A 27,934-nucleotide genomic window follows, 5' to 3' on the forward strand; every position below is an offset into this window, starting at 1 on the left:
AGAAATCAGTGCAATTTGGTTTGAGTTTAGGACTATTTTATTTAAATGACAATAAATAAGATTAAAAGTTTTGCTGAAATGAGAAATCATTCCAGTTTCCAAATTACATAATATAATTTTTAAAATGTGTCAATCACAGGAATTTTTTTAATGTTTACATTTGTTAAGGGAAGATTTGGCAAAATGCATTCTTGAAATGTTTTGATTTCACTAAATCAAAAAATTAAAAAGAAAAATATTGGTGAAAGAAACTTTCACTGAGGTCAGATGACAGATGGCTTTTGGGCTGTGAAACATGTTAAATGAGGAAAAGTCCTTAAACTGTAGTTCAGGTCACTGCTTAGTCTACATGCCTGTTGATGTCCTTTTAACTCCTGCCACATTTCTCAGATCCATAGGGGTGGACTCTCACATTCATGCAACACAAATTCTACCTCAGGTCCAGGTTTTCAACTGCAAACTGAAATCATAACATATCTTCCCCTAATGTGTTTCTTTCAATGTATATAAAGTGGTTCACTGTCACCACACACGAAATCTTTGCAAAGGAAACTGCACACAGCCTATAAAGCCATAATTAACAATTAACACTGTGAAGGCATAGGCTAGTATAATCTTATAACAGCGGAGATATTTCTGTTGAGGGCCTGTGGGGGGTGGGGGGGGTGAACACAAAAAAACACCACCGCGAAAAAACTCCAAACACAAAGAATGAGTAAAGCATGAAAACTGCGGCAATACAATCTAAAAGGTTACAATATATAGCACTAGAGACCTGGTTTTAAATTAATGAGAAAACCAAGTAGAATGCATTATAAGCCTCCTTAAGAAAAACTCATTATGTACACTCATATTGTTTAGCTCAACCTAAAAGCTGTATAAAACAAGCTCTCCCTAGTGTGTTACACATTTGAGACCCTTGGGATCTCTCTTATAGTTTTATGCAATTTATTTCTTATAAACTAATCTCCTATTTCCTCTTCCAGCATGGAAAGATGTTTTATTGCTATGCTGTTTGGTTTAGCAATGGCAACATGCCATAGACAACATTCTAGTAAGTATATAAAGAAAATTTAACAGTTTTGTTTCCAAAATATAAAATTGTACTGGGATGCACATCCAGTCTTTTTTCAAATGAACTCCCCTTCTGGAATCTCACTCTCCTTTCACAGTGATATTGTCTCATTGTCTTTAATCAGCAGCACAACCAATTGTTTCTGCAATGTTTGTTATACACTCATGCTCTATGCACTACCCTGTAGGTTATTTTCTTATCTACACAGCCAAAGCAAACTATTCCAAACATGTTAAAAGATCATCAACAAGCTAGTGACAATGCTAACTATTTTTTTGTTTGCTCCAGCTCTTTGGACTAACTTGGAATGCTAATCCCTTACCCAGCAGATACTGCATATGGAAGAGCCTCAGCAAAGGTGGGAACATAGAGTGTAGCAATCAGCAAGGGTACAAGGACCTCAGAAGAATAAAACCAGGACTGCCACAAAGAAGGCAGCAGAAAGTTTACACTCCAGAATTTCATTCGAGAAGACAGGCTAGAGGTCTACATTTTTGGTACTTTTATATGTGTGAGAACTAAGAAAAAAAAAATCAAGAGTAAAATATTTTGACTTTGCTTACTGAGATATTAATCTTTCAAACATGATGTTCAGCTTGTAATTCAGGAATGTAAGTAACTGATTTACATCCCTAAGTGCCTATCTGAGCAACCTAATGCAGGAATTGGGGCCTTTTATTTGGGAGCCAGTGACTTGATAATGGATATAATTTTTCTTTAAATTGCACAGTTAATCAGAGAAATTTAGCCTCCTATTTAATATTTTTAACAACTTCCAAACGTTAATCTAAAGTCAAAGCTTAATTCACTGTTTTGACTAATGCCATGCCAGACAGTAATTTCTACTATGTGAATTTTACTGTGTGTTTAAGATCTTTGGGGCAGGAAACCCTGAGTTTGGTGAGAGTTTCCAATCTGTATGATGGTGTGTAGTAAGTACTGTTATTACCATTTTAGGCAGCCATTTTTCTGTTCCATTGAGGAAAGAAATTACAGACAGAACATGGTAATAAAGTAGCCACTCTCCTGTTTCTGATCATGCATTTTCACAGTGGTTTTGGTTTATTGATCTGGAATCATGTTCTCTTTCAATTCATTTTCTTCTCTTCACTTAGATTAAACATCTTGTCCTCATATACTGAAATCTGGAGAAATCTTAATGACTGAAAAAACTGAGGTGTTACTGAAAAAGAGTTACTACAGTTTGTACAGATACTCCTTTCAAATTTTAACTAAAGAGGATGAAGTTTCTGTCCGAGTCTGATTTTATCAGAACTAATAATCTATCCCTACATATCAATGGTGATGACCTCTAATCTCACTAACAAAACGTTTGTTTACGGGACAACTATTTGCTGGATTTAGCATAATTGATCACAGTAATTGCAGTGAGAGGAATTTATGTTTCATTTAGAAAACTTCAGGGAAGATTTTCTGGCAACATAGGTAGTTTAAGCCTTTAGTCTCCAACAAGCATGTTTTCAACAGACTAGCTTATAAACTGTGGATTTTAAGAGCCCTCATGTTTGTTTATATGTCCAGAACCACACAGTTCTTTGCATGCATGGCCGCATGCCATGGGGAGGTGTCAGATTGGCAGCAGAGGAGGAGGAAGGTTGCAAAAGAGGTTTCCAGCAGAGATAGAGGCAGAGTGAGTATATCCTCCCCTGAGCTGCCTGCCTGCCCTGGGATTGGATCCCTGGCTGCAGTCACATAGGTATTTCCACAGGTGGTAGGTTTTGGACAGTGTGCTAGCAATTTCCGTTCCCAGACTAACCTAAGGACATTTCAAACCAGTAGCCTAGAGGAACTGGTATCTTGGAGCTGGGAAACCCCTCAGCTCTTCACACTCCCAAATTCTCAGTCACATCCTTTAGATGAGGAGTTCCCATGAGAGCTCAGCAAAGTGAAATTGTCCCGATCTGTAGTGTGTCACTGGAGGGACTAAACGCAGGGAATATGTCATTTTCTTCTGTTTTATTATGGAGGCTTGCTTTAAAATTCAGAGCTTGGGTAAGAGAGCTGATTTCTCTTTCTTTTGGACTGCTTCTGTGGCACCATTCTTACTTGCCTGATACGTGTTTTGGATATCCTCACTTTAAATTGGGATTTAGTTCACCTGCTATGTCCTGTCTTTGTGTGCTAAGAAATAGAGACTTGAGGCATTTCAGCAATATGTGTAAGGTTTTAGAGCAAAAACTGATGTTTGAATGTTTATTTCAAACAATGTATATCTATGAATAACCACAAATATCTCTATAAATTTAATATTTTGCTATTCATTAATCATATAATAGGGTTCTCAACATTAATTTTGTCTACAGTTGATTAAAAAAAGTTCTACTTTATGAAACTGACCAATTACTCTAAATGTGCTTTTACAAAATAAATGCCAAAGGGAACTTGTGACATTCTACAAGCCAAGATCCATCCACTTGAGACACAAAAATGAGAAGCCAGTCAGTATAGACGATGTAAAGAGTTCTGGTAAAAGCAGTCTTCTTATTTGTCGTACTCTTAAACCAGATGAAAATATTTGATGCCTCTCTGACCTGAATCATCAAGTGCAAAACTTACTTCTAGAGTTTCAAGAAATTTAGGCAGATGTCAGCTACTTGAAACTTTATTCTTAGAGGTGTCTTGGCCCAGAAAAGCAAGCCACTTTCAGAAATCTTCAGATTTAGTTCTCAGAATGGAATGATGGTTTTCAGGGGGAAAAAAAAAGCATTAACTTTCAATTTGTCCTGATTCAAACAGGAAAAAAATATTGCTTTTCATTGTGATTCTAAATGACAAGAATTCTAAGACCTACCAGAAAAGTGAAAGGTCACTGAACATTATTTTATTGTTGGCTCTCTACTAAAATGTTCACAGAATCTCAGCCATGCAGAGCTGACATGCAGCTTTCAAGGTCTCCAGCCAAGAGCAAGCAGCCTTCAGGCCCTATTACATTTAGTGTAAAAGCTCCATACAGATCACAGCCACAGCAAGGGGGCTTGGGGTCCTTCCCAAATGCAGGTGTGAGAGCTCACTTCAACACCTCATCCTTTCAAGGTGAGTTAAGTAAACTGCCATATGTCAGAAGAGGTTTACTAATTCACTGTCATGGGTTTGGTTTTGTTTATTTTTCTGTCTGTGTAATTTGCTATTTTTTTCACCAGGAAATGGGCATGGGGCCACAGGAGATTGTTTGGAGAGGCAAGGATGTTCACAGCTGTTCTGCCTGCCCAATGGGGGCTGGACAGTAGAGGAGACCCCACTACTTTACAGAGGTCCCACCTGGTGGGTTACACATGGGCACATCTCAGGCACCACAACCACCTGCTTCCCTGCCCTGCAAAACCAGCAACCCCTTCAGTGTGAGTGGCTCCCATCAGGACTGGGAGGAAAGACCAAGAAAGAAAAACTGCCTTTTGCAGAGTCTTGGAAGAATCACTAAAAGCAACACACAGGCAAGGTTAAGATTCACTGATTCAAAAGTGTCAGTAGCTGGTACTGCTCCGAGGGGAAAGAAATCTTATTTCTTATTTGGGAAAACACAATCCATGCTGCTTCATTGTAAGAGATTTCATTTTAAAATAAACAGATCAGAATAGATTGAGAAATAAGGTGAAAACATGCTTTCTCAATAAATAAACAGAGCAGTGAGAATATGACTTGATGTGACTTTTCCTAATGGAACGTGATTTTCACTCCAAACAACGAATCAGACCTGTCAGATGAAAAAGGTTAGCCTTACCATTAAATACTATTGCTATTTTGGCTAATATTAATTATACATGATGCATAAAATACACTATAGAGCATGGAAAAGAGAAAGCATTGAGAATACACTCAAGCTATCTTCTCATTTTTGTAGGAACCTGAATGCCACCAAGCTTTCCACTGTGACATGGAAACAAACAGTCAGTATTTGTGGCAACATTAAACCCTCATGAGGGCTTTTTGAATCTTAAATAAGTTGGCTGTTTGTTTTATTAGAAAAGACAGTACACCTTTTCCATGGCAATGTTTTAAGCAATAGTTCTGAGATTGTTGCCAAACACACCTATCAAAAAATGAGTCACAAAGTACATTAAAGGCTGGTTGCTACAGAACAAAAGGGTATCTGTGACATTTTAACTAAGTTTTAATTCTTCCTTCAGGCTAAACCAACTCCTGATCACAAAACCTGATCATGTCCAGCATGCAAATTTTCTTTTTCACCATGATTCAAAGCAATATAAATTATGGCTGTTTACATCAAGCTTCCACACTCTTTTGAACATTGCACTTCTCTTGATTTGGCTAGCAGAAAGTCCACAATGTAACCAATAAACTTCACTCCCTAAGTTGCACTGACATCATCTTGGCTAAAAAAAAACAAGGAAGTAAGCTAATCGGAGATCTCCTGATTTATATTCTGTAATGAATACAAAGGGGCAGAAACCAAGGTCTTTTAAATGGAACCTGTCAGCAAAAAAGAAAACACAAGAGAATTATTTTGGGAGGTGGCCAAGAAAGAGCAAAAGGGTCGTGAGGGAAAAGGGGATACTAGAAAATGAAGGAATGGTCTGGGAGATAATATATACTACTGCAATATTATCTCACCTGGTAATGCAGTGAGCTCACTAGGCCATGTCAGTCAGAATTTGCGAAATGACTAGTCAAAAAGCATGGATCTTAAAAAAAAGGCATGAATGTTTTCTACACAGAACTCTGGTTTTTTGTTTATGGGCCTGTATTTTGTAACATTTTCTTTTGGTCTCAAGTTATATTCTCTTAGAGAAAATATTTACCAAAACCAGATGCTTTATGTTGAAGAAAACTCTTAAACTCTTTCAACTAATGGGCGTCTTCTGTTTCAAGCTCTGTAAATACATTTATGAGTCATATAATTTTCATTTCAAAAGGCCAGAATCTCATCTGCTTTCAAAATTTTTGTTCATCTTCCTTTTTTTTTTTTTCAGAAAAAACAATCCCGTTGAATCACCTTGAAACCTTAGCTCATCATCCCAGTGTTGTCAAAACTTTCTTCTCCATAAAAAGGTCATATCCACACTCATTAAAAATAGCATTCCTCTAAAGCAAAGTTTAAATCTTTTGTTTCTAATATAGGTTGAAATTCTCCCCTCAGGATTAGCCCCATTGTTTCTCTGGCCCAGAGCTGAGAGCAGGGGCACAACCCATAAGTCCTTTTCTCCCTACCGCTGCTGTGCTAGGGACACAGACATGGGATGTGCTTGCTGGGACACTTCACTGCTCCTCACCCCTCTGTGCTGGGATGCTGCTAGATTAACATTTTTTTCCTGTTCAGGTGCAAAGCTTGAATAGGTATGGTGTACTGTGGCTGAAGCAATCTTTTCTCAGTTGGGTGGGATTACATTATGCCTTAAGAGTGGTATCACTGGGAAGGGAAGACGACTTTCCTTTTCCAAGTATTTCAGGGATGCTGAAGGAAGGATGAATTCAAGGGTCATAGTGTTTAAATGGTCCAGAACTTGAGTCACAGACTTATTCAAATCCTGAATAAGTGTGCAAAGGCATCTGTAATCACATGGCTCCAGGAGACAGGGACTTACAAAACTGGCATGTACAAGAGTACAGACTCTTAAGCATAGCTCCTGTGGCCATAACTGCAAGGATTACCTTCTCCAATAGTATATGCAGCAATTAAAAGGAAGAATGGGTCATAAACCCCCTTAAACAGAGCAAGTACACTTTTGACATTAAATAAGAGAATGAGTCCTGAAGTGAGTTGCTAATACAGGAATAGAAATAAGAACTGTACTTTCAAATGAAAAGGGAAAGGCAAGGGAAGAAAAAGGCAGTCTAAATGAGCCATGAGAAAACAGAAATTTCAATCCATTTCTTTTTTTTTTTTTTTTTTTTTTTTTTAATCCCCATAATTACATTTCAGCCAGAAAACAAGAAAACAGTGGCATCAATTTTAGGTGTCTGACCATAATGGAAATAAGGTATTAAAGCAAAGAACTGATTCTGTGACAATCAGTAAAATAGCTATTGTAGAGGGTTTTAATATATACTGCTTTGGCTTGAGATCAATAATCTTATGGGAGAGAGGGTTGTTTCTGACCTGGCTCATTCCAATGGGTTCATAGCTCAGTCCTGCAAACAGTTTTAACAGCTGAAGGACTAAGCATTTTGCAACATGCTATGGAAGATACAAATGTACCCATAATCATAGATGTGCAGCTGCTGCAAGTAACTGTTTCTGCCCAAACCAACAACAGCGGTAACAGAGAAACTGGACAGCAAAGCTGGACAGACAGTAACAATGCAGTGTTAAACAACTCATTTTTGTAATGATGCCACTCACAGGAGTTACTGATTTCAGCTTCTCTGATAATGACCATCTTTCACATTTGTGCTATGTTGTGGTGAGTGTGGTGGCTCGCTCCAAGAAATGCAGTCATTTTTAAGATACTTGCACACTACCTGCCAAGAAGATATGTGAGCCAACTTCCAAAATGGCAAGTAAATTCAGAGGACTGATTTACTTTACCTATAGTACGTCTTTTGTAAACCATTGCATGTTCATATGCAACCGTTAATCGCATTATGTTTCCTAAACTGTTTTGCCAGTTTTACTGATGGAAAGATTTGTTTTGGTTTTATGGGCAGCCAGTCTTTGATTCTTATTTCTTGGCATTTGGTAGCTTTGTGCTTGAAGTTTATGTCTCTTCAGTATCATTTTTAAAAGTCTCAGACTGATCTGCTTCCAGTGAGCAGGAAAAAAATTTACATCACAGCACTGGCTTTTGTGAAAACCACAGGCCCACCAAACAACTACTGATACCAGTTCATTTTTGCTGTTCAAATGTGCTATGAAAGAATTAGCTTCCTGACTTTTTCTCTAACACAAACTGAAAAACAAAAACAGTGACAACTGGAAAGTTGAGATATTAGTTCATTATACCCTTTATGCCCTCTGAGGATTAAACAATTTACCTAACAAAGTCTTTCTCATTATTCATATGTTTGTCACCAGCAAAACTTCCTTACAGTGATAAACTTTGCTCAGGCAAAGCCTTTCTGCCTTGCCACAAGGTTGCTTTAATTCATCTGTCTAGAAGAAACAGAAATCTTTAAATATCTTTCTGTTTGTTTGACCTTTTTATTACCTCCAAATTTCTTAAATCCTCTAATCTGCAGATACTGTCATGTTAGACTTGTGTGAGCTCCATTTATAGCCAGGGAAAGGGTTTTTCCAGACTGTCACTGACACACTGGCTGTCTCGCTCTGTGGAGTTTGTACACTGAGGGCTTCTAGCTTGGCTCATTTCCAAGCACCCATTCATCCATTGTATAACCCCTCTGCACTAAACTGAATGCAGTTATGCCAAACATCTCTGATTTGAAGGTATGGGATTTTTTCTTTTTGCTTACAGGAAAGGCTATAAAGACTGTCGAAGAAAAATGCACAAATAAAGAAAACAACAGGCCATTTCTAATAAATAACATCTGAACAGAGCTGCATTATGGAATCTTAATATTACAATTAGCCGTGTTTATAGCATGCCTTGAATGACGTCAGTCAAACCCCTCTCATCAATCTTCTGAAAAATAAAACAAAGCTTAGAGTCATAAAGCAACATCTTGGAATAATTACAGTGTTAGTGATGTGCAGCTGATGGAAGTTTTATGTATTGCATCAAATCAGATAATGAACTCAGAATGTCAACTTGCAATGTTGCTTTATTGTGCATGGCAGGCCTTCATCCTGAGTGGTCAGAGATAGGTGGATTTCAGCAATAATTGCTGAATTGTGAAGTGGTCAAAATAAATACTGTATTAATAGACAGGCTGTGATGGGACATTCTAAGTTCAAGAAGATAATCTTTATTTTTCTGATCCCATGAGTCAGCCTTCTTCTTTATTACTGAACTCATGTTCTCTGTGCCTTATCTCATTCTGTCCAGGTTGACATTTTGCTCTGGGTAATCTCAGCTGGAGATTTCATGCTCCATTGACTGTTAGTATTAGTCTCGTATGTTGCTGGCTACCTTCATTACATATCAACAGATCATAAATGTGATGATCTATCCAGCTGAGATCTTCAAGATCTGAGGACCTAGGTGCTTAGGTACTGCAGCACTTATAACTTGCAAGCATGCAGAATTTGCATTTTATTTGTCAAGTTGGAGTTGCACCTGTTCTTGCTTTGTACAGTGAACCAAAAGAGCTGTTTCTTGGGTTAATATTTGAATTTATAGCCTCTAGGTATTAATTCCTTTCCTGTTTGGTAAAAGTAAGATACATCTTTTTATAAGTTCACTATCTCAATTGTACCAACAATGCCTTGTTTGTACCCTTTAGAAAACATCAGCTTTTTATTTCTGTAATTTGGGCTTGGGGCATGGAGGCAGCTGGGTATGCAGTACACTTTGAGCAGAATTCTGTAAACGTCTATCAAAAATTTCACATTATCACATATGTCAATGACAGCAGCGCAGGAAATATGGTCCTACCTGATTTTCTTTCATTTATATGGGAATAGCAATATAGCAATTTTTTTTTTTTTTTTTTTGAGCATCACACTGCCTTTGTCCCTCCATGATATTCATTTAACACTCTGCAATCTTCAGATGAACACCTTGAACTTCTGACCCATTTTTAAGCAAGACCTAGGATAAGAATCACATAGGATAGGATAATTTACTTTCTTTGAATCTTAGCTGACTATCCTGAAGCCAGATGCTGTTACACTTTCTACTATTTCCTTTAGGTCTTATTTTTTTTGTTTGCTTCTTGTTCACATAAACCTAATAAAAGATGATTATTTTTAAGAGCAATCTGAGACACTTCAATAGTACTTTCTCAGCAGGGATCAGTGGCATCTGAGTAATTCCTTGCAGCTCTGGCTGACATGACAAGGATATGACTGGCACAGAATTAATTAAGTTGCTAGATAAGTAAATTGCTAGATAAGAAGTTGGGTTCTTTTAGGGCTGGAAATTGAGATGTCTGTCATCAAAGATAGATACTACAGTAAGTCCCATTCTGCAAGCAAGAATTTGTACTTATCCTATCCTGAATGATGAAGATGGTCAGCTTTTTGGGTAGTATTTATCAGTCTTACATCACTGCATTGCAATTCTAATAAATATTTCCTCATCTTTGTCTCATATTTTAATTGCTTACATCAGTCCTGAGGTGCAGGAGGTTCCTGTTTCTTTATTGTCTTCTCAATATACAAGTTTCCCCCCTACCACAAATCATTTATGGGTGATCTCTGATTTTTCCTTTATGTTTAAGTCTCATTAATTTTAATTAGACTCAGACTAAGCCCAAGCCCTTTAGCACAATTTATAAGAAAAAGGAAAAGAAACATAGCGTGCCTGCCAGATGAATTTTCCCAGAGCTCTCACAGCTCTAATTTACACTACAGACACACCAGGATGTGGTTGGAAGAAGCCTTGCGTTTCCTGCTTGTGCATGCTTTGGATGCATGACCTCAAGATGTCAAAAAGTCAGTGGGTCATGGGGACAAGTCCAGCTTTGTGGGTTATGTTTTCTGGCTTGTAGATATGAAACATGTAAACAATGTTTGAAGACATAAGATTTAGTTTTAATTCGAGAGAAGTCACTGGGTTAGCTTTTCTGCTTTGAAAGAGAAATATTTCAGGCTTCTCAATTGCTTCAGTTTTTCATTATGCAAATTCACTAAGAGGGAAAGTGTGTCATGAAATTACATGTTAAATCCAGAAAAATAATTAATCAGCATTTTTTTAAAGTATGCCTGACAGGTAGACACTACCTATACCTAGTTCTTTAGCTTTGTTCTTCCTCTTCATTATCTATCATGCAAAACTGACTTTAGCTTCTAAAATGTATTGGGCTCTGCAGTTGTAAGGATCCTTGAATCAGATTTAACCTTGGTGGCCTGCCTTCCAGAACAGAAAGATCAATCTTAATGGGATGCAGGTGCAGCTGAACTGCATCATTGATGTGGTGGAAGAGACTCCCAGGGGCTCCCAAAAGTCTCTTATGAAAATCCACTGTCACATTAAAGGACTGGGATTATTTCCTTGCTTTGTGGATTCACTTTTTCAGTGACTAAAGATGACATTCCCTGGGCTCATAGCAATACTTCTGGAGAGCAGGGTCCTCTGTACTTATCAATACTCGACAAAATACTTTGTACACAGCTTCTCTGCAACTGTTGGAAATGTCCCTTTGAACCAGGACATTTCTGTCCTTCCCTAGCCTGCCTTAAAAGCAGAAAATAACCCATCCAGCAGGATACACATATTACAGCATAGGAGCACAAACCTCTGAAAAGATCTGATAGGCAAAACATATGGACTCTTTGACTCTAAGTATGATTCTAAAAGGCCTTTTTTTCACTTATGTAGAAACAAAATTAAGCCTCTTTCCTATGTTATTCATTGGATCGCACTTGTAGTATGAAGACATAAAATAGAAAGTGTCTGAGGGATGCCATCTGTAAAATGTTGATAGCATGCCACGCTTAACATCCCTATCTCATGTAGCAGTGACCTGGCACCTTTTCCTTAGTAAATGGGGGATTGTCATACGGAATTTCCAAGAGATTGAACCTCTCAGTCTGTTTCTCTTCTGTTCGCATCAGTTGCTGTAACAAGGGACATGAAAAAAGCCCTGAAAAATATACCGAATACTTGATCATGTTAATTATCATCCTTCATACATAGATTCATTTTATCCATGCCTGACATGCACTTTGGGTAGGTAAATATTTACCCTGCTAAATGCTTTTGAACCAAGAGGTAAAGACCATGGATTGCATCTGCGTTTGACCCTGGGTCTCTCCTGGGCCTTGAATGGTATCCTTTGCCATAAACCAAAGTTATTATTTTTTGTGCATTTTATTTGGTTCAAAGGGTCTGAAACAGTGTGAGGACTCTGTTGGAGCATACCAGTACTATACCTTAATATCATTAAGCACAGGGAATGTTCTGCATGCTTTGGAGGTGACTGAGAGTGTAAGGTCTCCTGGAGGTCTGCACAAGTGCAGGACTGTGCAGCCTCAATCTAAGTGCCTATTTGTAGAGGTCCCTGCAGTAAGCTGCCCCCAGAAGTGTATCTCGGTTTTGGTTCAGAAGAGAAGCAGTTGAGTCCCTCTAAAAGGAAGCCCAAGAGTGAGTAAGATTTCTTCAATGCAGGCAGGCAGTGATCGAGACCAGAGGAAAAACCACAGACTCAAGCACTACCTGGCAGTGACACTAACACACGTTTGAGCACTGATACTGACTGGACTTTTTAACACTCATCAAAGCTGTGTGCTGTTTCTGCTCTTGAATGCTAATAAAAAAGTTACAAAAGAAAGCCTTAAGGACAAAAACTCTTCTCCTCCCAGATCTCAGGGATGCTGGATGGCTGCATTGGTCTCTCTTTTCTGTGAACAACACTGTCATTAACTTGAATGAAAGGGATAAGCGTTAGCCAATTTTTCAGAGAAGCAGCTTTCCTCATAGGCAGGCTATTCAATAATTAATTGCTGATAACAGACTAAGATGCTTCTTATGCTCCTTTTAGATAATACTAGAAGAGTCAGTACTTGCATGAGCTGGAGGAAAAAGCCTAGAATCAGTGATTAACACCAGCTGATACAGCTTTATCCTTTATCTCTTCTTACATTATTATTGTCTAAAAACAATAAAACTACAGCTGTTTAAATGACCCTACTGATTTTATATTTTTTTTTTTTTTTTTCAAAATAGTCAGATTAATTTGATTTAAAAGGAACAGCCAGAGCAAGTTAGCCATTTATTTATTTTTCCTTCTAAGTGGCTCCTGGCATGAAAAACTTTTGTTCATTGCTGGTATTCTCATACACAGATTTCATCTCCAGCTGTGCTCCAGTGTTTAGTTTCCCTGGGCGGGCAGTACTTCTATTACTGCAAACTGACGTCAACCATGAGGAACACAAAGATGGATGATGTCAGTCAACATCAAGTAATGGGACGGTTCAGAGATAGCTCTGCTCCCTTCAGAGCAAATTAATTCCCCTCATCAACACTGCTTGAGTCCTATTATTGTTGAGGTCTCTGGGAGTTTTGCCACTGACATCAGCAAGACAATAAGATCCAATATAAGCTGCCCAGTTTTAAATACCTGTGGCCGTATTATCTTGCAGTGCTGGTAGGGCATTAATAACTGTCACCTTGCTTTAGTGCTTCTCACACCAAAGTCTTTAAGCTATTTGGATGATTTATACATTACCAGTGTTCTATATGGTTTCATAAAGAGCCACATATCATTTATATCATAAAAGAGCCTGGCAGGATCTTCATAGATCCAATGCCTTTTTTATTTTTAACCTACTTTTTCTCTGGTTAAGGTCTTGTCTCTTTCAAACCGAAGTGGACTGAGATGTGGTAGCCAACCTGACTGCCAAAATATGAGCATGGGATTTCATCCAAAACTCACTGTGGTCAAGGAGAAACTTGCCACTAATTCACTGGCATTTGGACCAGACACTGTTGAATGTCCTCTCTTAAGTTTTGCATCCCTGTAATGCCTTTGGCTTCTTTGGAAGGTATCCTGGTCTGCAGGAGGGAGAAGAGAAAAACATTTCCTTTTGTATTTATTTTTTTAAACATTTTCTTTTACATTGTTTCAAATCCTTTTGATTTATAGATCAGCACACACCCAAAACCAGTCCCTGAAAGCAACAAGGATTCAGAGACTTGTTTGCACAGCTTTAGACCAAAGTCTGCTTAACTGTGAAAAATAACATTTTTGTAGGCTTTTACTTCTTAAAGTGCTGCTGGTGCCTTCCGAAAAACTTTGAGAGATAGTTTGTTTAGGAGTGAATCTGCTTAGGGCAATATACAATTTTATTTTTTCTGGTATCTATCTGCTACAAACATTGAACAAAGCAACCAGAAAAGATACTCAAAACTGCAATGAGAAAAACACACACAAAAAAATTATATTTAACAATTAGAATCCATTCATGGAACAGAGCCAAATAATCTCATAAATAATGTAGACTTAATTATCTGTTTGTAGAAAGAGGCCCAATCTCTGAGAGTTTTTCAGATGGAGTGGAAAGTTATCCAGATTACCTTTTTTTACACAAAAAAGAAACACTTTTTTGCTAATACAAATACTGTACACACAGGCAACAACGAATGGCATACAGCCTGGCAGAAAAATTGACAAAGAGGCCCTATATCTTCTAACAGTGCCCTCCTTAGGAAACTAAGACTTTACATTACCCTGATCAGAATTAAGATATAACAGGGACATAATGTGGGGAACTAATTTGGCAAACCAGTGAAGCATTTTCAAGTGTAAGGAGCCATTTCTTGATGTAAAATGATGCTGTCAATGCATTCATTGTTGCCCTTACACTTCTACAGTGGCACGATAGGGACAGAAGCAGACTTTGCTGCTGTCAGCTGCTACTTGATCAGTCAGGACCATGTGCATGTGGAGTAGAGAAGAATGTTCTTCAAACTGCCTTACTTTAAACTTCAAAGCAGTCTGACATTCAGACTCTGCTTCTCAAGTTTTTTACCATGATTACCCTTATGTTAAGCCCATCTCAGTATAGAAATGGATTGATATTCTTAGCAGTGGAATTTCTTTTCCATTCCAGTCGTTCCCTACTGCATTTAAAACACAAGTCTGTCTAACCTTTTCCTGATTTCTTCCCTCAGGCTTAATCGTGTAATTACAAATTGCATCAGCACAATAAGCACAACTCTGAGAATCAAGTTGATTTGCCAGTTTCGTGTTTATCCATGAACCACTCAGATCAAGACATTGTCAAAGTACTGAGACTTTTACAAATTCCCTGGCAATGGTTTATATTGTCCCAGTTTTTTAATCAGAAGTGGGTATCCAAAAGTTATGCAGGGAAACAACTTCTTACTGTGCATTGTAGAAATTGAAAGCAAGTGGCCAATGTGTCTATGTAACTTTCCATTTATCATTACTTAATAATGCATCAACTTCTAGCATTGCATTTTATAAGAGTTAATGAACTCTGGTATACTGAGCTCTAAGGACGTGGGAGAAGTCAGTATCTTAGCTGGGTCCTGATGTTTCTACTTAGTTTAATTCAGTTCTTACCAAACAAAACTCTTGTTGAAGTCAATGAATATTTAACTCAAAAAAACAATTGAATAAAGACAGAGAACCAAATTCAACATTCATTTGATTAAATGTCTTTTGGCACAAGAACAGCAGGATTTGGCCTTAAGCAACATCTTCAGAACTGGACCAATGTTCTTACACACCAGTAAAAAAGACCTGGGGAAAAAAAATTAAAAAATAAAATAAAAAAAAAAAAGGACAGAATTTACAAGTTTCCTATATTAACCAAACAATGTATTTTTATTGATGTTAGTTTCCTATGGGAAACTTTGTACTCACTGCTCTGCATGGGAGGGGGTCACTGTACAAAGACACATCTATCCAATTCCATCTACATTAATGTTCCTATTTTTTTTCCTTAACCACTGGAAAATTAAACTGCAAGAGAGAGCAATTTTATAAAAACTTTCTATAATTTTTATCAGTTTCCAGAATCCCTTCTCAGAACGCAGCCTTGCCTGACTCTGTCAATCAGGCACATCTGCCCCATTTCAACATCACATCAATATGCTACTGTAAGACAAATCTTTAAGTTGATCACTGCCTCCAGGCTCAACTTAGCCTTCAAATTATGTAAATACTTCCTCTTCAAAGCCTGTTTTTGTTTCCCTGAGAAAAGCTGAATTTAACAGTTGTGATACCTAATCTGTCCTTTTTATCCAGATATGAATAACAACAAAAAAAATACCCCAGGCCCTGAGGAAAAGAAAAATTCAGCCATAAGCTTGTTTACATTAAAAGAGTTTTGTCATTTTTGCTTCCTTAATACAAACATGTTTTGTCTTCTTGACAGGAAACAGTTAACTGAAACATGGAGTCCTCTCCCATCGTTTTTAGAGATGCGGAAAGCTCAGACCAAAGTGCATATGGTATTCACCCAAAAACACAGACACACGACAGGAAAAATGCATTTCAAGTCTGTGCTCTGCGTGTCTTGGAAGAAGTTTGTCAAACAATTATGAAAAGCATTCTGCTTCCTCATAGCACCCTAGGAATGTACTCGGTCACTGGATCAGTTCTCATCTGGCTTCAAAGAAAACGCTTGAATAGGTCTCATTTTTATGGAATAGTGTTTATAATGTAATTTTACTTCTCATTAGAGATCTCTTTATTTGCCAATGTTACTTTTAAATAGGATGATTAATATTTAAAGTCACTTAATTATCACATGTTAACTCACTTCCAGAACTGGTTACAGCTACCCTTTGATGTATACAGAAACCAAACTCACCACTGCAGCATTCTCATTAAATGAAGATGTTTGGAACAAGGAAAATAAAGTTTTCTTCCATCTTATTCCCCCCCTTTTTGGATGAAAAGCTTAAATTCTTCAGTACTGTTAGATTCATGGCCAAGCACCTATTTTTTGAAGCATCTCATTTCACTTTGTCTGAGCTGGTGTTTTTTTTTTCCAGCAAGGTATCAGTTATGTTAAACTTTTCAATCTGTCATGCCAGGAATTTCCACATGCAGGGAACAACAATGTCCAGAGGCTACTTGCCATTTGCTGAGCTAAACTTCCAATTGTTTGCAATACTCATGTTACATAATACTTCCTACTATTAACACTAAGAAAATCACTATGCAAACAGGTGTATTTCTCCTCTTGGTTTCACACCTAGCTCCCAAAAGCATTAGTATATAGGTGAGAAGGTGTCAAATGGAAAGGCTTGTTAGGGGAAAAAACACTTTACAAAGCCCCAGCAGAAGAATCACCAGAGTCATCCCAGTTCTCCAGCTCTCTGGGCATGACTTGATTGAGAGGCTATAGATTACCCTTCTCACCATTGTTCAGTGCTGCACTTTGACAGATGATTAAGAAAAAAACTGTGAAGTAGGGTGCCCAATACCACTGCGTTACAAAATATGTATGTGGTGGGGTGGGCAGATTGGATCAAGAGGTGTTCACATTCCTTGTAAGTTATAAATCTGATAAATCCAGTTAACTTAATGGGCAGGGCTAGCTACAGTTTTCTGAGATTCTCTCTCTTGCTGCATTCACACAGCTGCAAAAGACAAACAGAGAGTTGCAACACAACTCTAACTAGCATGAAGTGCTTTAGTCCCTGTGAGTGGGAACCTCAGGGGAAAAACATTCCTAAAAACATTCTTTGCAATACCAAAGGAGATAAGATTGAAGAGTGGTCCAAGAAAACCTACCTAATCCTTCTGAGCTGAGCTATGATTTACCAGTGCTCACTGCTTATATTAAAGTATTTTCATGGACCAAAGACATACTGCCAAGAAATTTTTGAATGGTGAATAAATCTGGGTTTTATTTCTCAACTTGTTTCTGTAGTCTTTTGTAGACTATGGACTAGTAAATTCAGCAATAAGTAAAGCCATTTGGGAATAATCAGGGATCTAAATATGTGATTCTCAGAGTGGCCATACTGAGTAATCTGACGCATTAGCCACCCAGTCAGAAATTCTGGGGAAATGGGTCCCAAAGTCTTTCAAACCTGTGAACTTCGACAACAATGTTAAGGAACCATTTAGGTGCTATTCTTAAATTGGCTGCCAGACCCTAATATCCATCTTGCATGTTGTCACATAAAATTCTTGCTAGATTTACCATTAGGTGTATAGATGGTCTCTACACTAGAAAATGAAACAGAGACATGGCACAGGCTTGACCAGTAGCCCTAAATGCTGGTTTACTCTTGAACTGTGAGAGCAACTATACCATATGGATGAGCTAGAGCTCTCAGGTAGTATTCAAGTATAATGCAGGAGACAGCAGATGTCAGGGACCAGTATGGCATGCCAGACATCCTGCTCTCCTGCAACCCTGTCTCAACAGACTTTACACCTCTTAGTTCTCCCCAGTACTCCCACACATCCTACATATCATCCTACATACGATAGGGACTGGATGCACAGCAATTTCTTGCTTTAACAAGATAATTTTGCTGGGCTGCAAGATCGCACTTATATTATTTCAGACACATTAAACTCAAACATGTGACACCTTTGGCTTATAATGGCTGCATGTTGTCCAGGGCTGAGTGCTAAATTGTACAAATAGTATTTCATCTGTGTTCAGCAGTATAAATATATGCCCACATCTAACTGCCCCAGGGACAGAAGCTAGTCCAGACAATGCAACAGCACTTTTTCCCAAAGAAATTAATAATTCTTGAGGTGCATAAAGTGTTTTTTGTACAGAAAACAGCAACTTAAGGTGAATTATTCAGGAAATCTGTGTTGATCACCTTTATTACTATTATCTTCGCATTTATTTAACTAGTGCTTTATTTGCCTATGTGTTATTCTGTATTCACCCTGGAGACCTCTTGTGCTGATTGATGGAAGGAATATCTGAAAAATGCAGTAGAAGCTAAGTGAATAGAAGATACATAATAACTAAATGCTTTTCCTTTAATGACTATGTTAAGAGCCAAAGACTTCCTACAAAGCCTTGTCCACTAAATGCATCTCATGGTTGCAATATGTTTTTAATGAATTATTCTAAAGAAAAAGTTCTCTCACACAATTCATTAGGCAGTCATAATCCTGAGTTACCACATATCCCTCTTTTCATGGAAAAGCAGTACAGAAAAGGGGTGGAAAGTGATAATGTTCTTATGTCTGACACTTGTCAAAAATGGAGAAGTTAAAGGAAAATAAGATAGCGTCAAACAAAATGGTCACAAAAAAATAGAAATTGAGCCTGATTACACTCTCTTGTTCCACTTTCTATCATTCTTTCTGTAAATTAACTTTATTAACATAAATGTGAAGGAATAGTATATTTAATGTTTCTTCAACATTTGCTGAGGTTTATTTGCATCTACATGAAAAAAAAAAAAATTAGAAAGAGACAGGAGTGTTGGGCTCTTTTGTTTGCAGGCTGGCTTTTAACACCTTTAATAGGCAAATCCAGTTATGCTGATCGCAAAGCAGAAATTGTTTCTTTCCTTGCTTCAGCAAAAAAGGATTGTGTTAGCAAGTACCTGCCTTCTGTGCTTTTGCATGGTGTGGTACCATGAGATGGTAAATCAAGTATGAAAGCACGTAAGAGTTTTCAAGGCATCTGCAAAACTAACGTCAGGTACAAAACTGCATGGTTGCATAGTACAGAGCATTAGACTAGTAAAAACTCACTCTGCCACTTCAAATTGGTTCAGACAATCCTGAATAGGTAATTTTGTCCTAGCAGACCTGATGTTGCCTCAGGTATTGTCTGCCTGTACTGCTGTAGCTTTATGCTGGGTCAGAAATGTTTTTTTCTCATGTAGCCAGCACAAACCAGCCTAAAAGAATAAAGTCAGCATGCATATCACAGTCTCCAGTTAACTTTGCAGAGTTGGGATCATGCATCCATGCCTGATCTGGATTAAATCTGCACAGTCTGATGAACTGTGTTAAGGAACAGGGATCATTCAACAAGTTAATTTGACTGAAAGACATTATAGCCTACTCACAGGGGCAGCTCAGACAGCAGATCTAAGAGGGCCAAGCAGCTGTGAGGACCAGAGAGCAAAAGCTGATGGGCAACAAGCTGTTTTCTCATTTCTCTGTACCTGAACTGCTCTAAAATCCATCTGTTTCTTCATATTTCATGGAATTTCATGTGCTTGCTAGAGGCAAGGCTCTGACTTATGAATTACAGTAATGGTTTGGGATAGCTGTGAAGCCTCTCACTCCCACTCGTCAGCCTCTCCTTTTCCCATGTGTCTTCCACTCCCCACAGGGAGGGCTCAGACCCTTGTGAGCAACAGCAGCACACAGAAGTATGTATATGTTTCATCAGTAAGGGGATACCACAAGATCAGCTAAGCTAGATCTGCAGTCAGAGAGAAGCCCACAAAAGTAATAAGTGACAAACAGGTATGCAAAGTTTCACAATTCTATGGTTGTCTCATTTTAATGTCCTTGAGTTTGTGGATGAGGTCTCTTAGTGATTCAAATCTGCGGTTGTTTCAGGTAGGGATTTCCAGCACATGCCCTCTTGAAGAAACCAAATAGAAGTTGAAAATATGCCTATTTTTTACAAACGTTTATATTTTTCTTTTTCAATGAATTCCATAGTATTTCAAGTCCTACACATTAACCCTTTACAGAAATAAAATACAATAAGGCTCACAACAAAGAATGAAGGACTGCAGATGTCTGATCAGTAACATCATTACCTGAGGAATATGAGGTATACCTTAAGGTCAATAGCTAGGAGATCTCTGTGACTTATGAATCCCAGATGTCCTATCTTTGGTGTTGACATCAGATGGAGCAGGAATGAGAGGAAGGGTTGCCTCTATGTAACAGTGTAGATGGTGACCCTTCCTGTACCTTTTCCTTTTTCCCTTCTAACTCTTAATGCTTCTCTTGGATTTGAGCCCCCTAGGACAGTCTTACAGTTCTTTGTCCCTTCAATGAGCCACTGTCTACAATTTTTTAATCAAAGGAAAAACTTCCCAACTTTGAAAACAATAAAACCACCAAGATTAAGGTGAAGGTCATCCCTATAAATAATGGAGGAGATGAAGGCTGAAGTGTAGGAGAAGGTACGAGAGCTAGTTAGGTAATCCACGAGCATGTCAAGCTGGAGAAGAGGCTCTGGTTTGTGCCACAGAAGTAGTCCTTGTCAAGCGGGGGTAATATAGGTATAGGATTTAGTCTGAAACACACAAAAGTGTGTAAGGCTCTTGCAGCTGCTTGTGGCACAATGTTCATAGCAGACTGGAGAGGAAAGAGCACCTTTTTGTATACAGTGACTTACTAGGATGAGAATGAAGCTGAAGAGGAAAGAATGTCAGTATAAGGTGAGAAGAGTCTGAGGAGACGGGAAATTTAAAGGTATGAACACAGAGTGAAATGCTGCCTTTCTCAAAAGTATTAAGGACTGCAGCCACCACAGTATAGTGTTAGTTTTGGGACAGAGAATGTCTCCAATTCATACCAACCTTCTAAGCCACTGCACAGTTCAAAGACCCTGAAGAACAACTAGAAACTGTTCTCAGTTATATCACCATGTATAGAACAGTATATGATGATTTTATCCTTTAGAAGCACTTTGTCTCCAAAATGAACAACATTAACAACAAAACTGAAATTAATAACAAGATGTTAAAGTACATTCTCTGCTTTCTCTTCTTACAGTGAATTCTGTATGCTTACAACATGCATATCTCCACTCTTCCTGCAGACTACACTGAACAGATGGTTCTTATGCCAGCCCAAAAGTTAAACCTGCAGCTTAATCCCTAGAAAGAATCTGAGACACCACAGCTCAATTCTGACTGATGTTCTTAGGAGAAACCACAGAGGCAGAAACACTTTCAAAAATGTCCACAACTGAAAGAAAGAGGCAGCATCCAGTGGACTGCAAAACCTTTCTGCTAAAGTTTGTTTTTTTCCTCATTTTTCTGTAGTCTCTTTGCCATTAGCATATGATGTCATCTTGCACTGTCCTTAGCATTAAACTAGCAGATCGCACTCATCTTCACCTTGCTGTTGACAATCCTGGTGGAAAAGAAAAACACAACACATCACAGCTTTAAACTAAGGCTTGCTGAAGAGACATGCACTTCATTGCTTCAAAATACACATAACTATTAATGTAAGCATCAAGCAGATGGATGTGGCTTACCCAGGTGACCTTCTTTACAACCAGAGCTCTAGCAGTTTGCTACAACTAACCTGTTCTCTACAGCTACAGAGAAGACAGGTAACATAGCATGAGCACTTGCAGAAGCTTTGCTGCCATTGCTAGGAACAGACAGGCAAAGTTAAAATTACTTGGATAGATCCGTAACGATGGGATTTTGTCTTTATTCTTCACTGAATGCTGTATTGAGCCCAAAGGTATTTTCAAATATAAAAATGATTTTATTACCTGTTGTCGGATTATTTTCATAGAGAGGAGCCAAGCTGATTTGTTTTGGTTGACAATTTGAAACTGAGGTGTATTAAGATGAGACAAAGCAATAAGAAAATCTTGAGAATGTTAAAGGCTGAAAAAAAAGCTGAAGCATTAGCTGAGGTATTTTTAGACTTTAAGCTCTCCAGGGCAGTGATTGTCTGCTGATGAGTATTGTACAAAGCTGAGCATATTGCTAGCTCTAAACAAGCACAACATTTCTACCATTGAATCTCTTTACATTAGATAAAAGGGGAGAATAATGATACAAATAATTTGGAAAACAGAAATTCCTTACTTAGAGAGAACACCTGTAAATCAAATTATGCAAAAGGATTCTCTTTCCAAAATCTGAAATAAACAGGCAGCTTCATCATGCATTTCTACAAAAATCAGTTTGTCATATATACTGTCTAATTACTGTAGACCAAAGCAACTTCCAGGAAACAACTACCAAAATGAATGAGTTAACAATTATAATTCCAAAGACATATGTTTCCTAATGATTTTATTCAAAACAGGCTACATTAAATTACAGCAACCAGAGAATACTGTAACTGAAACAAAAAATTATCAGTTGAAATTTCTTTTGAAAAAGCAAACAATTCTTAATCAAGAGCATGATTTTCATTCCTTTGCACCCCAGGACATCACAATTGTGAAAACTGGGCAACATGGAAGATAGTACAATTTTACACCATCAGTCTCTACTAATTTACATTAAAGTTCCACCTTTCATTTGCTATATGCAAATATAAATAACTTCAAAAGATGTAATCACTCTCCTGGTGTTTTCTAAGATAATAGTAGTCCATTCAACAGTAGGTTTAAAAGCCTAGGCATTGCGAAACCCAAGTGGGATAATAGAATGTATTGTTCAAACTAAGAAAACAAAGGAAGTTAACCAAGGTTTTACTTGACTACAGCTGTCTTCAAACATGAGCTTTGAGAGGTATTTCTTAACCAATGATTAATGAGTAGATACCTGGAAAAAAACCAAAAAAAACAAACAAACAAATAAAACAAAAACCTGCCAAATTGTAACTTGTTTGCTGAAACAACACAGCAGTCACTATATAAAAAGGAAGTTATTGTCATAGAATTTATGCAGAAAAGCCAGCTCTACAAGACAGCAAATCTGCTTCTCTCTTTGACCCTGCAGACAAGGTAAAAATATGGCTGCATAAATATTGGTCAATGAAAAAACATTCAAGTCTACTACAAGATAAATAATGATTGGATCAGTGTTCTAAAGGAATTTGAAATATATATTTATACTTTCAGAATTTTTTTTCTAAGACATTTGAAAAAAAATTGCAAGGAAATATACAGAAAAGGAAAAATCGACAGCTCTGAGATACAGGATTCACATGGCAAATACGAAGCTCTTCAGACAAGAGTAATACTCCCTGAAGTATTTGATGATGTTAGAAGTAACTCATAGAGCTTATTACTTTTACTCCAATAATCACTCAATTTCTTGTGGAGAATACAGAGAATCTCCCACTTCTGAGATCTAACCAATCTCTTTGTGAAGAAATGTCATCCCCTTGAGTTCGTTTCAAAGATTCTGAGGCTTGCTGTGGACAGGAAAATAAGAAAAGTTTCTTCAGCAGCCTCTTAGGCACCTCTTAGGCACCTTCTGGTTCAAGCTATGTTAAGCTATGATTCCTTCATTTTTGCAAGTTTCCCATTCTTGCCTTGTTTGTTGCCCAGGTCTAGAGCTGAGCCTCATTGTGGCTGGTGACAATGAAACATCAAAAAATTTTATAATTGTTTGGCTGGGAAAGAAGTTTCCATCCATACCTTAGAGGTGTTCAGCTGTCAAGAGAAAGATTTTGACAGATCTCTTTTTCCCTAAACCATCATATGCTCTTTTGCCTGTGGCTGACATATGGTCAAAACAGCGGATATTGCCTGTGATTCAACTAAACGCTGTGAATGCAGAACAAAGAAGGTGAGATACGAGCTTAGAACCATGAAAATAGGTGGTTTAACATGGTTTTGACTGAGCAATGGTTTGATTTCATGCCTGGTGCCAAGGCCTGTGCCATGTTTGCTGTGATCCTAGGTTCCCTGTACTGAAAGGTGAATTTCTCTAATCAGGAAGTGTTTGTGCAACAAATGCATGTAGAACAATGATGCATGTGTAGAATGGTTTATAATTCCTTTGCGAAATCTCCTTTATCCATCTCTAGCTCCCTGTAACTTTGCAATGTAAGAGTTTCTTCACAGCTGTAATTAGACTGTCTTCCAGATCATCTCCATGAATGCTTGGAGCTGGCAGTTGGTGATGGCAAAGCTGAGAGCCTCTGGGTAAGGATTAAGGGACAAACAAATAAAGCAGATGTTGTCATGGGAGTCTACTATAGGCCACCCAGCCAGGATGATGACACTGATGAGCTATTCTTTAAGGAACTAAGAGAAGCCTCCAAGTCATCTGCCCTTGTCCTTACAGGGGACTTCAATGTGCCAGATGACATACACCTGGCACCAACAGGTCCAGAAGATTCCTAAAGCATCTGGACAATAACTTTTTGGTACATGTACTAAGGGAACCGACCAGGAAAGGTGCCTTCCTAGATTTGTTACTCACTATCAGAGAGGGTCTTGTGGAAGAAGTGGCCATTTGTCACTGCCTTGGCCACAGCGACTACAGAACAATCAGGTTCAAGATCTATGCTAATGGGAGGAAAACTGACACCCAGACCTCAACTCTAGATATGAGGAGAGCAGACTTCAGGTAGTTCAGAGAACTGCTTAGTAAGGTTCCCTGGGAAGAAGCTTTTGAAGGTGCTGAGGTCTGTCAGTGTTGGTCACTTTTTAAGTACCACCTACTAAGAGCACAGGACCAGGCAGTTCCAAAATGTGAGAAATCTAGCAGGTGACGCAAATAAACAGTTTGGTTGAGCAGGGACCTTCTTGAACTATGACAAAAAAAGGATGTATATAGTCAGTGGACGCAAGGTCAAGTGTTATGGGAGGACCACAGAGATGCTGCTCGCCACGGTAGGGAGGAAATTCATGCAGACAAAGCTCAATTAGAATTGAAGATGACCAGTACTGTGAAGGACAATAAAAAGGGCTTTTTAAAATGTTCATGGCAAAAGGCAAACTAGAAATAACATTGGACCATTATTCAATGAGCATGGTCACCTTATAAACAGGGACATAGAAAAAGTGGAGATGTTTAATACTTTCTTTGCCTCAGTCTTCAACACTGAAGATGGAATCATGGAATCCTGTAGACCTGGGCTAGAGAAACATGGCTGCAAGAATGATAAACTCCAAATCAATCCAGAACTTGTTTGGGATTTGCTAATCCAGCTAGATCCTTACAAGTCAATATGACCTGATGGGGTTCATCCAAGAGTACTTGAAGAGCTGGCTGATGTCATAGCAAGAACTCTCTCTATGATTTTTCAATGCTTCTGGAAATCTGGAGAGGTCCCAGGTGACTGGAAGCTGGCAAATATTGTCCCAGTCTACAAGAAGGGCAACAGGGAGGACTCTGTCAATTACAGGTCTGTCAGCCTCACGTTTGTGCCTAGCAAAATTATGGAGAAGTTTGTTCTGGGAGTTATTGAAAAACAGGTGAATGACAATACAGTCATTGATCCCAGCCAGCACAGGTTCATGAAGGGAAAGGCCTGCTTGACCAACTCAATTTCATTCTACAACAAGGTTACCCATCCAGTTGACCAAGGGAAACCTGTCAATGTAATCTTGTAATCTAGCCTTTGATACTGTCTCTCACAGTATCCTCCTGGACAAGTTGTCCAGTATACAGCTGGGTTAACACAAAATGCAGTGGGTGAGCAATTCGCTGATGTGTCAGACTCAAAGGGTTCTAGCAAATGGGGTAATATCGGGCTGACAACCCGTCACTAGTGGGGTTCCGCAGGGATCCATCTTAGGGCCAGCACTCTTCAATGTCTTTATAAATTACTTGGACATAGGACTTGAGGGAATACTAAGTAAGTTCACTGATAATAGAAAATTGAGAGGAACTGTTGACCCGCCTGAGGGCAGTGAAGCCCTGCAGAGAGTTCTGGACAAATTGGAGAACTGGGAAATCACCAACTGCATGAAGTTCAACAAGGGCAAGTGCTGTATTTTTTACCTGGGACATGGTAGCCCTGTCTGTACATACACACTAGGGGACAAGAGGCTGCAGAACATCTCTGCAGAGATGAATCTGGGGGTTCTGGATGATGGTAAACTGAACATGAGCCAACAGTGTCCCTGGCAGCCAAGAGGGCCAACCATGTCCTGGTATGCATCAAGCACAACAAGAATCTAGGGCGAGGGAGGTAAGTCTCCCACTCTATTCTGCACTGGTACAGCGTCACCTGGAGCACTGTGTGCAGTTCTGGGTGCCACAGGATAGAAAGCTACAAGACAGTCCAGAAAAGGGCTACAAACTTGGTGAAGGGTTTGGAGAGGAAGCCATATGAGGAGCAGCTCAATTCACTTGGTGTGTTCAGCCTGGAGGAGACTGAAGGGAGACCTCATGGCAGCTACAGCTTCCTCACAAGGGGACGAAGAGGAGCCAGCACTGATCTCTTCTCTCTAGCGACCAATGACAGAACACAAAGGAATGGCAGGGAGATGTGCCAGGGAAGGTTTAGGTTGGACATTAGGAAAAGGTTCTTCACCCAGAGGGTGGTGGAGCACTGGAAAAGGCTCCCCAGGGAGGAAGTCACAGCTCTAAGCCTGACAGTGCTCAAGAAGAGACTGGAGAAAATCCTCAGACGCATGGTGTGAACTGTGAGGTTGTCATAGGCAGGGACAGGAGTTGGACTTGATGATCCTTGTGAGTGCCTTCCAACTCAGGACATTCTATGATTCTATTTTGCATACATGTGCAAACATAAACAAATCTCCTTTGGACAGACACGTCAATGAGGTCCATCAGCTAAAAAAAAAAAATAGACCAGTTTCATCTTTGTTGGCACTGAGCACAGTGAGGAGAAGAAACCATGAGCTGGAAAGTGTTTTGAAGTCTGAGTGGTCTTGTACAAGGTAGCACAAAGTGCAGCCTCCCCAACTCTACAAATGGGCTGGGGGTCATTGCACTGCTTTTTGTGAGAGAGAGCAAGTAACACTGCAGCAGCGCTCTGCATGGCTAAACAATCTCTTCTAGCATCACTGATCAGAAGCAGTCCTATCTCAGACACAAGAAATCAATATTCTGTTATTGATTTCCAGAATAGGTGGTTTAAAAATACGTAAATAAATAAATAAATAAATAACCAAAAATAAAAACTGGAACAAACAAACAAACAACAACAAACACAACCAAAACAAAACGAACCCTCTATTGGAAACCAGGGGAAAATTGGAGCAACTCGTGTCACCACAGATGCTTTTCGCATTCACCAGTGTTTGTGTTTAAGTAACAGTATCTAACAAAAACCTGTGTGTAAAAGAGGAAAAGTGGCTTTACTGACCATGCAACAAAAATTCCATTTACCTGAAATAAGCTAATTCTTTCAGATCACAGTCTGCTGATTAATTCTTTACAGGCTACAATTTAAATAGCTATTCCCCCACAATCTGTGTATGCATGTCCCTCAGAGAAGATGTAGAGAAAGACTGGTAATAGAAAGACTCAGAAGCTTTAGCTTAGTGTTGCCTGGAGATTTTTCTTTCCTTCTGTGTGCCTGAACCTTCATTAAATGAAATGTCTGAAAAGCAACCCTTAAAAGTTGGCCAATGGAGCAAATCTGGGCCTTATGGCGAGAATTCAAAAAATCAGGTGATGAAGAATGCTACAGTAGCTATTTACAAAAATAAGAAGTGTAAGAAGAACTATCTAGATAAATCTGAAGAGGTAAAATTGATCTGATGGTGTAGAAAAGAACAATTAGAAATGGTGGTCGAAACAGATGACTGCAAAACAG

Source organism: Nesoenas mayeri (assembly GCF_963082525.1).
Source record: "Nesoenas mayeri genome assembly, chromosome: 3".
Classification (NCBI taxonomy): Eukaryota; Metazoa; Chordata; class Aves; order Columbiformes; family Columbidae; genus Nesoenas; species Nesoenas mayeri.